This window comes from Saccostrea cucullata, unplaced genomic scaffold (assembly GCF_032062105.1).
Source record: "Saccostrea cucullata isolate Sc308-1 unplaced genomic scaffold, CSIRO_AGI_Scuc_v1 ctg5934, whole genome shotgun sequence".
NCBI lineage: Eukaryota > Metazoa > Mollusca > Bivalvia > Ostreida > Ostreidae > Saccostrea > Saccostrea cuccullata.
This window is the reverse complement of record NW_026930831.1, coordinates 20,951-37,485: the sequence shown is the minus strand read 5'-3', so window position 1 is coordinate 37,485 and position 16,535 is coordinate 20,951.

Here is a 16,535-nt window from a genome sequence, read left to right as displayed (position 1 = left end):
TACCTTTGATCACAACACACAACCAGTTGATCTAATTTATAGCAAATAAGGAATCGTCTCACTCTGTCTAGTTGTTTTAAAGTTGTAGCTATAGTTTGCTTCGAGTAGTGTCTTTATTTTTTCAGTTGAAGGCCAAGACGCATGATACTTGATAATGGTGTTTCGAACAGGCAGACACAACCTCTGTCCTCCTTTCATAGGCGCCGTAGCGAGAAATAAACCAAAATGACTTATTTGGTCATTACACGATTCAAAAATCATTGGGGGCGTGGTTTGCATAATTAACCTAAGAACGGTACGGTTGTTTCTTGCACGGAACGGTACGTTTTGTGGACGGTACGGTATGCTTTGTGAACGGAACGGTTCGCTTTAAGAACGGTACGGTACGTTTTGTGCACGGAACGGTACGCTTTGCTCACGGTACGGTACGCTTTCTGCACGGAACGGTTCGCTTTGTGCACGGAACGGTACGCTTTGCTCACGGTACGGTATGCTTTCTGCACGGAACGGTACGGTTCGTTTCTGAGGTGTAGTAGCACGGTTTAGGGTCTGTAAGTATTACTATCAAATATGTTAGGGAAGCAATTATTCCAAGTCACAATTTGGTATGCTTAGGTTTTATAATGAAATGAATTTTATTAATAAATACCTAATGAAAAGAATATCAGTTCGATTTTTCAAATTTTGGGATCTTTGAAAATTTGTCATAAAAATTTAAAGATGTAAATTTCATTAAATTAGATAACCTTTAGGGTATTCAAAATCCGTTTCATATAACACTATGATTAGTGGTTCAGTTGCCAATTAGATCACAAAAACACTCATGCAAAACAGTAAAATTTCAAATGTTGGAGAGACCTGATATATTATTATACATATGTCTTAGTCAATAATTAGTTCTAAGATATTTTAGGACGAAATATGACGTACCTTTCGAAAGCACCTTCTTGTAGGTAATACTGTGTAGTAGTTAATAAAAGTTTACTAAATTTTGCTATAGTTTCACGTTTTTACTTAATATTAAGTAATTCAGTGTTTTAATGCAGTAATATAAAAAAGCAATATTTATTGATAAAGGTATTTATTTTACTTTAATTGCAACAATCGTATATTCACATACTATTTATTAATTTTACATCACTTATATCGCATTTAAGTTATTTGTTCTTTGAAATATAATTGAAATATCAATGAATAAATGAACAAATTATTTGAAAAAAAATTAGAAAATTCATATTAAATAAAGAGTGAAAAGGGCTTTTCTTGAGATGTTGTATGAGTTTCTTAAGTTAGTTATATAACATTCTTGATAATTAGGTAGAAAGAATGATGTCCATCGTGTTTACAGGGAACAATTTCATAATTGAGCACCCTTCCTGACTTGATCAAAATTTTCATCGAATAAGTATGAAATAAATGGAGATATCAAACAGCATTCAAGCTCAAAAATCTATTTTTCAAAAATGTAAACAAAAAGGAAGGAACAAATACCTAAAACATAAGAGGTGAGATCAGGTGCCATGGAGGAATGAGCATTACCTGTAGACCGGTCAAACCCCCGTGTGCTCCTTGTCATGATTTGAAAATAACGGGAAAAAACAGGCGTCAATTCACTGTTTAAACAATGGACTAACAATAAGTATGAGAAACATCAGTCAGCATTTCATTAAATGATTGTATTTGCTGACAGGGCCATTGTATCGATCATAGAGCTTACAAAATGATGACTTTTATTAAACGAGACTGCTGTTATTCTTGTTTTATCAATTTGTCAAAATTTTCCCCTTATTAGAAATTGTTTAAACGAAGAACATGGTTTTTCATATCGAATCAGCTAAGATATATATAAAATCCGTTTGCAGCTGATGAAGGTATTTTGCTGCATAAATAACTTAAAGGGTCGTTGACCATTTAAAACTTAAAGTCCTCGCGTTTATAATACATCCTGGTTAAGTCAAAAGCTGACTGATGTTTTTCATACTAATTGTTACTCTAATACTTATATACAGAATTGAAGACAGATTGTTCCGTAATTTCCCGATTATGACAGGGAGCACACGGCGGGTGTGACCGGTCGGCAGGGATGCTCACTCCTCCATGGCACATGAGCACACCTCCGATGATTTGGAGGTCCGCGTTTGCTCTGTTTCTACATTGTATTTTGTATTGTTTAAAGACATTTGATCTTGAATACTTTAAATTCCTAAATAAAGTAATGGATTTAGTCATCGTGTAAGAAGCGCCGCACGCGAAATTATATCACTCGCCTTTATTTTTAGGTTGCTAAAATTTATGTAAAATCTCTTGATCAACCGTCAATACGTGAATCATTATTCTTGAGATTTGACGTTAAAGAGCCAATTTGCAATAATAAGAACTCGCGAAAAATAATGAATCTACAGTACTGTTCGTTATCTCCATATGTTTAATTTTTCATTAAAGCAAATGAGGCCTTAATTCTCTCAGACTGAAACCTTACAGTGATTCATCGTTAAGTTTTTGTTTTTTTTTTTGCTTAGAATTTATATATTTTCAGTTCTTTGAAAACAATATACCCATGTTGCCTCTTGGTATTACTTGAGATATTAGAGATAGAGAGGAATGGAAAGTTTTTAACTCTTTAAAGTCTTTGTAAAGTTGATGTTTTTAGAAAACAGATTTATCAACAATGTTATATTTTCATCTTATTCTCGATTTTTATATTTAAAGACAAAATAATTTTTAAAACACCTTCACGATCCTGATTTTGCGATTTGAATTTAAAATGCAACTCAAAGCGGAAGTACAAAATCAACAAGGAGCCATTTTATTAATCCATCATACATTCCAAAATTAAGGAGTTTGCATCTCAGTTGTCTAAAAACTTAAACTCCATTCAATTTAATATAAATGGTTTTCTGCATATTAAATTGACTTTCTAGAACAAAATAAAATGTATTTTTTTAACTGAAGGAAAAGAGGAGGAAAACAGAGGAAGCATGATACATGTAAATGAATATTTCCAGTTACCCAAAAGAAAAAGTAATATTATCTTGCCCAATTAAAACGGTGTTGTTCAGGAAACTTAAAGGGAAAATGAAACAAAGAAAAATGCTAATGAAGCAGAAGGGCATAAATATAATTTTGTGTTTTTGATGAAAAAAAAAATATTTAAAATAATTAAAATTACTTTAAATCACATTGAAAAGTTGGATTTATTCAAATCCTTAAAATTTATGTAAAGAAATACTGTAAATGTATTATATTTTCACATGTATGATATTTGGCGGAAACTTTTTTTTGAATAAGGTGCCGTAGCTGTGTTTTGTGCATTTCTTCATTTTCTTAATTACATGTATATATTCAAGAGAATTAGCATTGTACTTGATTTAGCGGTTGCTGGGTTCCGCCAAAGCCTCTTAAAAGAACACACATACAAATTTAATACGTTTACAGTATTTTAGGAGAAAGTTCATCTGGTATCCCATACCACCTTCAACTCGCTCGAACAAAAGACTCTGTCAAGTTTATCACATATCAGAATACTTATTTAAGGAAATCTGGTATCACTTGTATAAAAACCTAGAAATTAATATACAATTCATTATACCTGACAGCCAAAATGTTTGCGATTTACATATCGAACACATGTAGTGTCCGTCCCTAACAAAAAAATACTATAGTTAACTATAGTAAACTATAGTTACTTAAAACTTTGATTTACTATAGTGATAACTTTGACACTTTAAAAGACTTTGTTGAAAACAAATATCAAATAGAACGATATCTTTAGAAAGAAGGCTTTTCAATAGGTCTGATGATAAATATTGTTAAGTAACAGAATCTAAAAAATGTATATTTTCTTTTTTTGAACATGATTCAATCCTTTAAAAATCTTTTGACAAGGGCAATAACTCCTTCTAAAGTATATTCATTCTTTGTTGTGCTGGTTTTCCTGATATTCAAACTTCGAAACTTTCTTAAAAGTACCAAGTATTTTGGAACTTTCAGCATTAAAATTTTGCATTGAACCAGTTTCTACATGATTTTTATGATATTGTTGACAAAAAATACGATTTTTTATGTTAACATATACCTCTGTTAATATATATCTCATATCTTAAATAACATGACAACCAACCTTTTTGCAATAATTGGTAAATTTAAATTACATGAAATGAAAATAAACAAGTTTTAATTTTTTACTTTGAACCATTGAAATTGTAAGGGTGGAAAGACCTTAAATGCAAATTAAATTTATTGGTACCAAAAGTAGGGTCTCCTCACAAGAAATACGATCATAAAATATGAAATCCCTCGGAAAAGACCTGTTCAAAAGATCTGGTCAAGGATAAGTATTTGAAAGGTAGGTCAAACTCCAAGGTCATCTGAACTGTTCAAACGTAATTTGCCACTTTTCCACAAATTTTTTGCATTTATATGATCGTAGGCATTGTAAAAAAGCGAAAAGGCTATTTAAAAAACCCCACAATTTTGATATATATGTATAGGTAGGCCAATAGTGAAACAATAAAGTAAGTTGTACGTTTTCAAAGAATACACTGTAAACCAACTTTTATTCGCGAGCGAGAAATTTTCGTGTAGTTCGAGAAAGCCTCATAATCGCGAATATTTATCGCCGGAAACCGGTCTTCAAGGTCTCTGTGTACATTAAATACATATTAAAACAAGAGGCCCATGGGCCACATCGCTGACCTGAGCATTGTGGCTAGGAAAAGGAGAATTTGGTTTATTATACTCCTTTCTTAATGAGATCTTAATGAATATTCATATCGCATCGAAAACGAGGCTAAGGTCGGTACGTATCGAAGTAAACAACAAGGCGGAGAATATAAGTTGACACAATGTTTGCTACAAGCGATCTTGGTTTAGTGCCGACAGTTTCGTTCTCTTTTGTTGAAGAAACTATCAGGAAAAACTGTACTAGTTTAGACACCAAAGAGATATCAAAAGGATATAAATATTTTAGCGAGAAATATATCACCGACATTAGAGGTATGTAAACATCACATCATGACACATGAAAAAATTTCCCTCGAAGGGGGCGGGACGATGTCATAGTAAATCGGAGGCCGGTTCCGTTTTTCCTCCATTTTATTGGAAGTAAATTCAGCTGATAATGTGATATATAATTCATTCATTAAATATAAATATTGTCACATGAAAACTGAATGCGGTTTATCATTGAATATGTACATCTGCAGGCTGAAATGTTAACTGTCACAGTGTCAGCTAGGCTGTAAATGTAGATAAAACACAATATCATAAAACATTGGGGCTTCCACATCGATATTAAAGATATATATTTTCCAAATACCTGCATTACACACAATGAGTGAATAAAATGACTGGAAGTTTCTCAACAAACATGCCTTATTAAATATTTTATGTTGTAGTTTATAAGATGGGTGATGGCTGTCTGGGTAGAGCTGAGGCCTTCAGATCCCAGTGAATTATTATTTAGAGGTCCAGTACCGACCAGACCCAACCTGACACCAAAGCAGTCCCAGAAAGCAGTCCCCGGGACTGCTGTGGGACTGCTGTGGGACTGCTGTGGGACTGCTCTTGGACCGCTATGGGACTGCTGTGGGACTGCTCTGAAAAGCAGTCCCAGCAGTCCCAGCTGTCCCTGGGACTGCTTTCTGGGACTGCTTTGTTCACTCATGTGTGAAAAAGGTTCTGAGTGACAGTGATAGCTCCTCCCCCTTGTGTATTCTGAATTTGCAGGCTCCCTGTTGTATTGTTTACTTGCAGTAGAGATGAGTTTAAACTGTTTAATTGGCAAGGATTTCTTACATTCTCTTAATAAGTAGAGATTATTATAGTTAATTAATATTTTCAGGGACTGTATACTTACACAAATTAATGTATTATAGTTTAGAATAAATAAAAAAAAATTAGATATTTAGAGATTATCAAATAAGGAAGTCATGGGAAAATTTTTATCCCTAACAATATAATACAGGTTTATTTAAAAAAAAAATAGCTAAATGTGTGCCTTTTTTAATTATCTAATGTAAAATTATTTACTCAACATTTGCATTGGTCCTATTTTAAAATAATCATTACAGTTAAATATAAGATTTCTTGACTGAAAAAAGCTAAACGTTTTTCAAAGACCACGCTAAAAAGGAGTATTCAATGTAACCCTCAAATAAAACATAACAATTTATAAAATGACCATAAAATAAAATTATGCTACCATGCTTCCGTAACATAATCAATGTGAATAATCATTGGGAAAGTAATTAATGAATAACCGGTAGCTTTAAATTTATAAACAATTTATTAAAAGAGTACATTTATTAAAAGAAAAAATTGAAAATGCCGGGAATTGTGATTTATTTCTTTCTTTGTTTTGCTAGTGTTTACCCGGCCGATTAATGTTTATTAAATGGTTTCAAAACGCATGGTTTCAATCGCCTTTGGGCAGAAAATCAATGGAAATTATTTGGGCATTTGTATCAGCGTTACACATCATTGAACATACTGGTAAACAATGACTCTAATTTCAGTTTATGTAATGTGAAAAAATGTGGTACATGGAAATGAAATGTGTATGAATTTCTTTCGGGATTAATTAATTTTGAACATACTTCCATTCTGGTGATTTACAGATGTACACTCTAACATTTATAAATAAAACACTTGAAACTGAGTTTTATAGATCTAGAGAAATTAACGATAATTGACATTGACATGTCAGTAAAAATAATCATGACTGAAAAATAATACTTGGCAAAATTTAGGAAGAATTTTTTAAAAGCCACAATACTTAAAAATATTCCTTTAGCGTATCCCGATAGTATGGAAATTGGCCATATAATGATAAGATCTATTTAAAGCTTATTCTGGTGGAAAATAATTAATTCACATTTTATTTTCTGTATAAAAACAAATATGGGAAGCAGTATCAATCAAAAAATTATTATTAAATAAATATACCCGATAATTGTGATTAAATATTCATGTTCGGTGTTGTTCATATATGTACATGTAGGTGTGAAAGCCTTCTTCCTCCAATAAATATTACAATTTCAATTTCTATGCGCGTATTGTTCACAAATGACCTTCGGGTACATGTAAGAATTCCTGGCATACTACCCAGAATCAATTTCTACTGCCTTTTATAGTTCCATTGTTTATTGGAAATCTCATTTCTGAGTTAGCTCCGCCCAGTAAATTAATAAACCCCGCCCACTGGGACTGCTTTCTGGGACCGCTGGGACTGCTCTCTGGGACCGCTGGGACTGCTGGGACCGCTCTGGGACTGCTGTGGGACTGCTCTGGGACCGCTGTGGGACTGCTCTGGGACCGCTGTGGGACTGCTTTAGCAGTCCCAGATAGCAGTCCCCGGGACTGCTCTGGGACTGCTTCGTGTCAGGTTGGGTCTGGTCGGTACTGTACATTGAGAGGCAATTAAGCAGTGTTACTTGTTTAAATAATGTTTATTTAAACATATTATATTAAATAATTAATATTTCATTATTATCATTAATGTTTTTTACTACAGGCTGGTCCTGTAAAATATATTATCATGAATATAGAATGTAAATAAATTAAATATATTACATGTAGTTGAATTTCATAATTCATAATACATGTAGATATGTTTGTCGATACAAAATAAAATGTTTGATTTATTTCCGATAATTTTGAAAGAAGGGCCAACTTATGATCGAGATTACACGAAATGTTTGTGTGCCATTGGATGATCTGCCTCACGTCGACACATTTTTGGCCTACTCTATTGCTAAGCTCATATGAAAAGAACAAATATGAAATCAGTTCCCCACGATATTGCAAAAACATCACTGCCTTAGACATGGCAAATACCCAGGGGTTAGAAAATATGTGGAAGTACATCTGACAGCATATTATTTTGGTTATGATTCCCAGAAACCCTACAAATAACCCCGAGGAATCCACTCGACTCTTTACAACCCCATTTCTGATGAAAATAGTGTGCTTCCTTTGTCTGAATTGTGTCATAACTTAGCTGCCATTGTCAAGTCGCTGCCAATGACAAGTCGTGTCTGCTAATGTCCATCATTGACCTTAAAGACCAGGCAAAAGACACCGACAAAAGCTTTTGAAAGTTTTCCTGTGGCTCACATATTTGTTTTCAGCAGAGGATAAGCAGTGAGTATGTGCTGAACGTTTTGGATTGTGAGGACTTTCCTACCCTGCCAGTAAAAAAAATGTCATGGTAAATAATTTATCAGTAATATTAGATTACCCCAAAAATTTGAAACTGAATGCAGTAAGTTTGACTAAAGAACAGGCATCAGACATTGAGGAGATGACACGGGACTAGTAGTAAACCCATGGTCACCTTGGTTGGCAGCTTAACCAGACTGTGAATTATAGTACCCTTCCCTTAATCCCTCAAACGGATTACTGGAAATCAAGTGTCCAGTAAATCAGGTGTCAGATTGCATATTCTTAAAAAAGGATGAGACTGGATACAGACTATAAGAGACTAACAAGTCTTACCATCAGATCATGATGCAGCTGGCTGTAAAAGGGCTAGAGTGGTGTAACGTTTTTGTGTGGACACGGAAGGAGTCCCACTTGGAGCTAGTGAATCTTGATCAAGATGTATGGTTGAACATAGAAGCTAAACTTTTGATATTTCTTTTCTTTTTTATCACTATTTAATTTGATAAATAATATATCGCAAATTTTGCTCATTGTTCGTTTGTTTTTCATCAAATACGAGTTCCCAAATTCAGTTTAAAAAAAAATGTGTTTGAAAAAAAGACATAATTCTGGATTTAATTCTGTTGTACAATGTTATTTACTTACTGATCACCTTTCTTGAATATACTGTAATCATTAAGACAAGATAATCTTCTCATGTTGTCCAGCAAATTTGATGCTTAATTAAATCATCCAAAATACAATATTGCAATTGCAAACTGAATAATTTTATTCACAGCTTGTCAACTGAATAATGTTTTGAAAATGATTAAAAATTCTCATATATGATAATCCAGAATCAGCTTCAGTCTGTCCAGCAGAGGAACTACAAAAATCTTAATATGGACATTTCAGTAAAGATAGAACAAATAACTCAATTACTGTGATAGTAGTGCATGTAATACAATATACATGTACATGTTGATTTCCGAAAACTCATCAAAAAAATTTAATGCATTTCTAGTTTTTTCAAAATTACCATATCAGCAAAGTTGGCATGTATGCATTTGATACTTTCATTTAGCAAAAAGCTAAAATATTAGCTGTCCTGCAGATTGTGAAAAGTTTGAGATATTAGAGAGGTTAAGCATTTGACCATGCTCGTCTAATCATAATTAGTACGTGTAAACGTAGGAGAGATTTTTCAAGTGTAACTATCAGTATCATTGTGTTCTGTTTAACAAACTGCACGTGTACCGGTACGTGTAAAACGTCACTTCAACAAGGCACTTTAAAATCCATCTGTATCAAATTAATCTATGACAAAGATATAAAAAAAAAGATACATTGGATTTACGTAATAAGTTCTCAACTTCATACCAAACACCGGCTGAAAAATACATATATTCTGTAGTTTGAGTTTAAAAAGTACAAGTTTTCATCTATGTGTACTTGCGAATATACATGTTGTGTAGAACTTGTAGAACTACGCAGTATTCAAAACTGATGACATAAATCGCAATAAATTAATTATTATGCTATTTCCGTAGCTACTCCTAGACTTACACAGTCATCTGCTTAACGTCTCTATTAATTCAAATTATGTATAAATACATGTACATCTATTTGCTTTATCTATTAATGAGTTTTGTTTACCTGTCTCCATATTCAGGTGTTGTAGTAAGGGGTCTGCATTATGTACATCACCTTCCAATTTTTGTCTTTTCTCTGGGAGGAGGTGTTTCAGGATTAGTCTCCTTGGTGTCGTCTCCTTAGCCCAATTAAATACTAATGGAACACTCTCTGGTTTAAATGTCTTTCTGACTGGGGTCAATTTAAAATTATCTGGCTTGAAATGTCGTGAGAACTTCACTGAGAAGACAACAGTTTCTGTATATCAATGAGAAAATAATTTATCTTTGCAATATCACTCAAATCACAGGACTTGCTTTTGATAATTTCATGATTCAGACCAGTTCTTGTACAGTTATCAGTACACACAATATGGACTGACAATGTTCATAGTATCCTAGCAAGTGTACTGATATAAAATATATATTGCATAACTTACATATGGGCACTCTAATCTATTAAACTAATTTAGTCAAGGATGATTGGAACTAATGAAAAAAAAATTGAAGTCAACAATGACTGAATTAATCGTAGTATACAATATCATATTATTGTTTAATATTACATACACTCACACGCGTTCAAGTAATTTCTATTTATCCATGCTTATAGGATTATACAAATTATAAATAGTTCGTCCTACTAAATCTTGGGTGTTCATAGTGCCATAAGGAAAACAGAAAATATACAGTGTATTTGTTCATATAAATTTGTCATTACCTCATTCGACATGGGTGGAGATATTATTGAACCTCGACAATGCCATGACGTTTGATAAAATATGAATGCATAATTACGGTAAATAAGGCCCTGGATCTCGTCTGATCGCTTGAATCCAAGCTTTCCTGATTTCGGGTCGAGTCGGAATTTTGTGTAATTAGGTCTTTCCACCTTTCTGTGGAAAGACCTATTGATTTCCTTCTGTTTCTTTTTAGGTCTTTCCACCTTTCTGTGGAAAGACCTCTTGAAATGCTTCTGTTTTTTATTTTATTTCTTACCTTATGTTTTGACACCGTAAGACTTATCGAAAAAATTTATAGTTCATGATACTGGATATTCAAAGTTATTCCGAAAAATGACCCCCCATGTTTTAACTTAGACCCCTTATGCAGTTATTGCCCCTTTCACCGAAAAGCTTGTTATCGCTACTCCTCCGAAACCGTAAACCGTAGAGATATAAAACCTTCACCATTGTCTTCAACTAATTTAGGAGACTTTTCAATCTATTCATTGCGAAAGTTTTCTTTGACCCCTTCAATGAGTAACTGCCCCTGAAAGTTTATAAATTTTACTAAAAATTAAAAATTTTCAAAACGAAAAGTCTTAGAGACATCAAACCAACTGCATAACATTCAATGACCTTTTGCCTTTAAATTCATTTCAAGGTCAAAGGTCAAGGTCATTCCAATTATGAGAAATAAATTTCTCTTAATAGCTCTTATGTCCTTAAACATATGCGATCTATCTTATGTCTTTAATATGTACTTTTGAAACTCTTTAGAAGATATAAATCTTGGCCCCTAAGATTGACCCTTTTAAAAGTTGTTGCCCCTTGTGCTAAAAACCCTTGTTATCGCTACTCCTCTGAAACCGTAAACCGTAAAGGTATGAAACCTTCACCAATGGCTTTGCCTAATTATGGAGACTCTTCAATCTATTCATTGTGAAAGCATTCGGTGACCCCTTCAATGAGTTATTGCCCCTGAAACTTTTTGAATATTACAAATAATTAAAAATTTTCAAAACGACAAGTCGTAGAGACATGGGACCAACTGCATAAGATTCATTGATCTTTGATCATGAAATTATTGCAAAGGTCAAAGGTCAAGGTCATTCCAAAATTGAGAAATTAAGCTCTTTTTATATCTTTTTTGTCTCTTAACATATACAAACTATCTTAGCATCATTAATATGTATTCTTAAAACTATTTAAAAGGTTAAATTGGTATTCCGTAAGATTGACCCCATTAAAAGTTATCGCCCTTCGTGCGAAAAACCTTGTTATCACTACTACTTCAAAACCATAAACCATAGGAATATGAAACCTTCACTAAAGTCTTCGACTAATTAAGAGGAGTCTGGAATCTATTCATTGCGAAAGTATTCATAGACCCCTTCAATGAGTTATTGCCCCTGAAACTTTTTTAATTTTAGAAATAATTAAAAATTTTCAGAACGAGAAGTGATAGAGACATGGGATCAACTGCATAAGATTCATTGACCTTTTATCGTGAAATTAATGCAAAGGTCAAAGGTCAAGGTCATTCCAAATTTGAGAAATTAAGCTCTTTTCATATCTCTTTTGTCTTTAAACATATACTTAATGTCTTTGCATCAATAATATGTACTCTTAAAACTATTTTAAATATTTCATTTTTGTTCCCTTAAGATTAACCCTTTAAAAAGTTATTGCCCCTTGGGCGAAAAACATTGTAATCGCTACTCCTCCGAAACCGTAGACTGTAGAGACACCAAACCTTCACTAATGTCTTAAGAGTCTTTAGGCCTTACTTCACTGTATAAGTACAAAAGGTTCTGATGACCCCTTATATGAGTTATTGCCCTTTAAGTTTTTTGTACTTACTATTAAACCTTATAACTTGAAAACTATAAATCATAGAAGCATGGGGACAACTGCATTGTGACCTTTGACCTTGAATATTTTTCAAGGTCAAAGGTCAAGGTCATTCTTTTTTTTTTAATTTTCATTTTTTCTATGCATTAAGGGAGTTTTGGTTTCTTTTTCTTGGAATTTAATTTTTAGTAGTCTGATATAAAACAAATTTAAAATTCAAAGAAGGTGGAAAGACCTCTTATTGTTCTGTGAACAATAAGTCTCCTAGTTTTCCTTTTTCTTATTATTTTATTATTTTTCCGCCGTGTGATTTTGAGTTTCAAGATTTATCGAAAAGATTTTATTTTCATAAGAATGTACTCCGTAAAAGATTTTTGCAGTTGACCCTGCATATATGAACTATGACCCCTTTCGGAGTTATTACCCCTTTCGCAAAAAATCTTGTTATCGCTACTACTCCGAAACCATAAACAGTAGAGAAATGAAACCTTCACTAATGTCTTTGACTACTTTAGTATACACTTCATTGATTCATTGCGAAAGTATTCATTGACCCCTTCAGTGAGTTATTGCCCCTGATACTCTTTGAATTTTACAAATAATTAAAAATTTTCAAAACAAGAAGTCGTAGAGACATGGGACAAACTGCATAAGATTCATTGATCTTTGACCTTAAAATTCATGTAAAGGTCAAAGGTCAAGGTCATTCCAAAAATGAGAAAATTAGCTGTTTTTGTATCTCTGTTGTCTTTCAACATATACTTAATGTCTATGCATCAGTGATATATACTCTTAAAACTGTTTCAAAGATTTCATTTTTGTCCCCTAAGATTAAACCTTTTAAAAGTTATTGCCCCTTGTGCAAAAAACCTTGTTATCGCTACTCCTCCGAAACTGTAGACCCTACAGACACCAAACCTTCATTAATGTCTTAAGGGTCTTTAGACCTAACTTCATTGTATAAGTGCAAAAGAATTTGAGGACCCCTTATATGAGTTATTGCCCTTTAGCTTTTTTGTACTTACTATTAAACCTTATAACATGAAAACTATAAGTGGTAGAAGCATGGGGTCAATTGCATTGTGACCCTTGACCTTTGACCTTGAATATTATTTCAAGGTCAAAGGTCAAGGTCATTTTTTTTTTTAAATTTTCATTTTTTTCTATACTTTAAGACGATTTTGGTTTCTTTTTCATGGAATTTAATTTTTAGGAGTCAGATATAAAACAGAGTTCAAAGAAGGTGGAAAGACCTCTTATTGTTCTGTGAACAATAAGTCTCCTAGTTATAATATTCCTTGTGAATACGGCCGTTACCGTTGCAAAAAAGCACACAACAATGTTTATCATGACCAACGGCCGCCATGTTCCTTTGCTGGTACCGACATTAGCCTCGTTTTCGATCTGCTGGCGGGGCTTATGAATATTCTTTGAGAAGGGAGTATTGAAAAGTTTCAATCCAGAAGTAGTCCCATGACCAATCGTGGATTTGCTATTCTTGAAAAGATGATTTTTGAAAAATTTTCCTATTTATTTCTATGTAAAACTTTGGTCAGCCATTTTGGCCCCGCCCTTACTCTCGGGGGTTATGATTTGAACAAATTTGAATCTACGATACCTGATCATATGAGGATGCTTCCATATAGATATGATGAAATATGGCTTTGTCATTCTTGAAATGAAGATTTTTTAGAAATTTTCCTTTATATTTCTATGTAAAAATTTGTTCGACCATTTTGGCCCCGCCCTACCCCCGGGGGTCATGATTTGAAAAAAACTTGAATCAATATTACCTGGGGATGCTTCCATATAAATATGATGAATGATGGCTTTGTCATTCTGGAGAAGAAGATTCTTACCGAATTTTCCTATGTATTTCTATGTAAAACTTTGGTCGGTCATTTTGGCCCCGACCTACCCCCGGGGGTCACGATTTGAACAATCTTGAATCAATATTACCTGGGGATACTACCATATAAATATGATGAAATATGGCTTTGTCATTCTTGAAATGAAGATTTTTTAGAAATTTTCCTTTATATTTCTATGTAAAAATTTGTTCGACCATTTTGGCCCCGCCCTACCCCCGGGGGTCATGATTTGAAAAAAACTTTTTTCACTACCATATAAATATGATGAAATATGGCTTTGTCATTCTTGAGAAGAAGATTTATTAAGAATTTTCCAATTTATTTCTATGTAAAATTTTGGTCGGCATTTTGGCCCCGCCCTACCCCCGGGGGTCATGATTTGAACAAACTTGAATCTACACTACCTGAGGATGCTTCCATGTAAGTTTCAGCTTTCCTGGCACAGTGGTTCTTGAGGACAAGATTTCTAAAGTATACCACTAAATTTTCACTAATTCCCAATTATCTCCCCTTGAATGAGGGCTTGGCCCTTCATTTGAATAAACTTGAATCCCCTTCACCCAAGGATGCTTTGTTGCAAGTTTGGTGGAAATTGGCCCAGCAGTTCTTGAGAAGAAGTCGAAAATGTAAAAAGTTTACAGACAGACAGAGGGACAGACGGACAGACGGACGCCGGACAAAATGTGATCAGAAAAGCTCACTTGAGCCTTCGGCTCAGGTGAGCTTAAAAGCTTAATCGCGAAAATTAATCGTCGCGAAGGACTTCACCCCTAGTAAATAGGGAAATTAAGTCGTTGCGAAAAAAAAATTGGTTTACAGTATTCAACGACACCATTTAATATTTTTTCTACAACATGAACATAAGCATGCTTAAATGTCTGAAAAAATGGTATTTGAAAGGAGCATTCACAAGGGGATAGACCGATACATGTGTACAAAACCAAACACAATGCATTTGTAACAACACGGATATTTTCCAAGGGAGAAATAACAGTATGGTCACAGAAATGACCGAGTATTTAGGATTGCTTGCAAGGGAGTCAAATTCATAATTATTATTCATGTAGTAAGGTCTTAATGATAAATCCTGGTCAAAGTTTTGTTATTTTCATTTCGCTTTAATCAGCTAACTCATGATCGGGAAAATTGGGAAAATCCGTCGTCGATCAGTGTATAAATAATGGACTAGCAGTAAGTATGAAAAACATCAGTCAGCATTTGACTCAATGCATTTAGCTATTATATATATATTTGCTATTGCCTTGCCATTTACATGTACCTGAGACAACATGCCATTGTAAGTCCAACGACACCAACATTACAATGACAGTTATAAAGACTTGTCTCGTTCTCCTCTTTGGACTGAAAATTTTGTTCAATTCATTATCGATTTCCAATATTATTTCAATTCTTTGTTTGTTCGCTCACTCTGCAATGGAATTAAAAATGTGTAATCTCAGTCTATGGCGCAGAATTAAATCTTGGTCAGTTTATTTAGATATTTAGGTTTTTGTGGGGAAGAGTGACTCAGAAACTCCTGGTAGATGTAATTAGTATCATTACATGCAACGTGGAAATCATTTTTTTTTACGACAGGAAAAACCCAAAACAGATTCATATATCTATGCTACCATTTTTCCCGGTATAGTTAAACAATAACTACATACAATATAGACGTATTATGCAAGCGAACTAAAATGCAAAGTTGAGATGTTTTTTATTACAACAGGAAGATTTAAACTCTGACCAGATTCATATATCTTTTCTACTATTTCTTCCGGGATAATTAAACAATTATATATTTTCTTTTGTTGATGCATCAACAGTGCCGAATAATCAGAGCATATTATAAGAATTAGAAAAAACTGTTTTCAATCAATAATTCCCAATGTACTAAACACAGTGATTACTATCTATATATTATAGTTGATTGCAATTTCAAAAGCCTTTTGTATTGATTGCAGTATTACTTCTTGATCAGAATAAGCAGTATTTTTTTTTATTTTTAAATGCTAGCTTATATAATGATTTATGTCGAAAGTAAACATTAATTATTTTGTTGTGAAATTCATGTAAATGTGTCTATCATTTTATCCATTAAGCAAATCTTCATCATTTCTAAAGATATATATTTATTTGAAGAGAAGTTTATATTTTTAACCATGTAATCCAAGGTTCGAGGGCATATGTTTTTGTTCTGTCTGTCTGTCTGTTAATCTATTTCTATGTTTGTCCACAAAAACTCTGCCCGTTATGTTTGATAGATTGGAACTTTGACTTTCATTTTTATCACATGTGTATTCCTTGAGACAAGA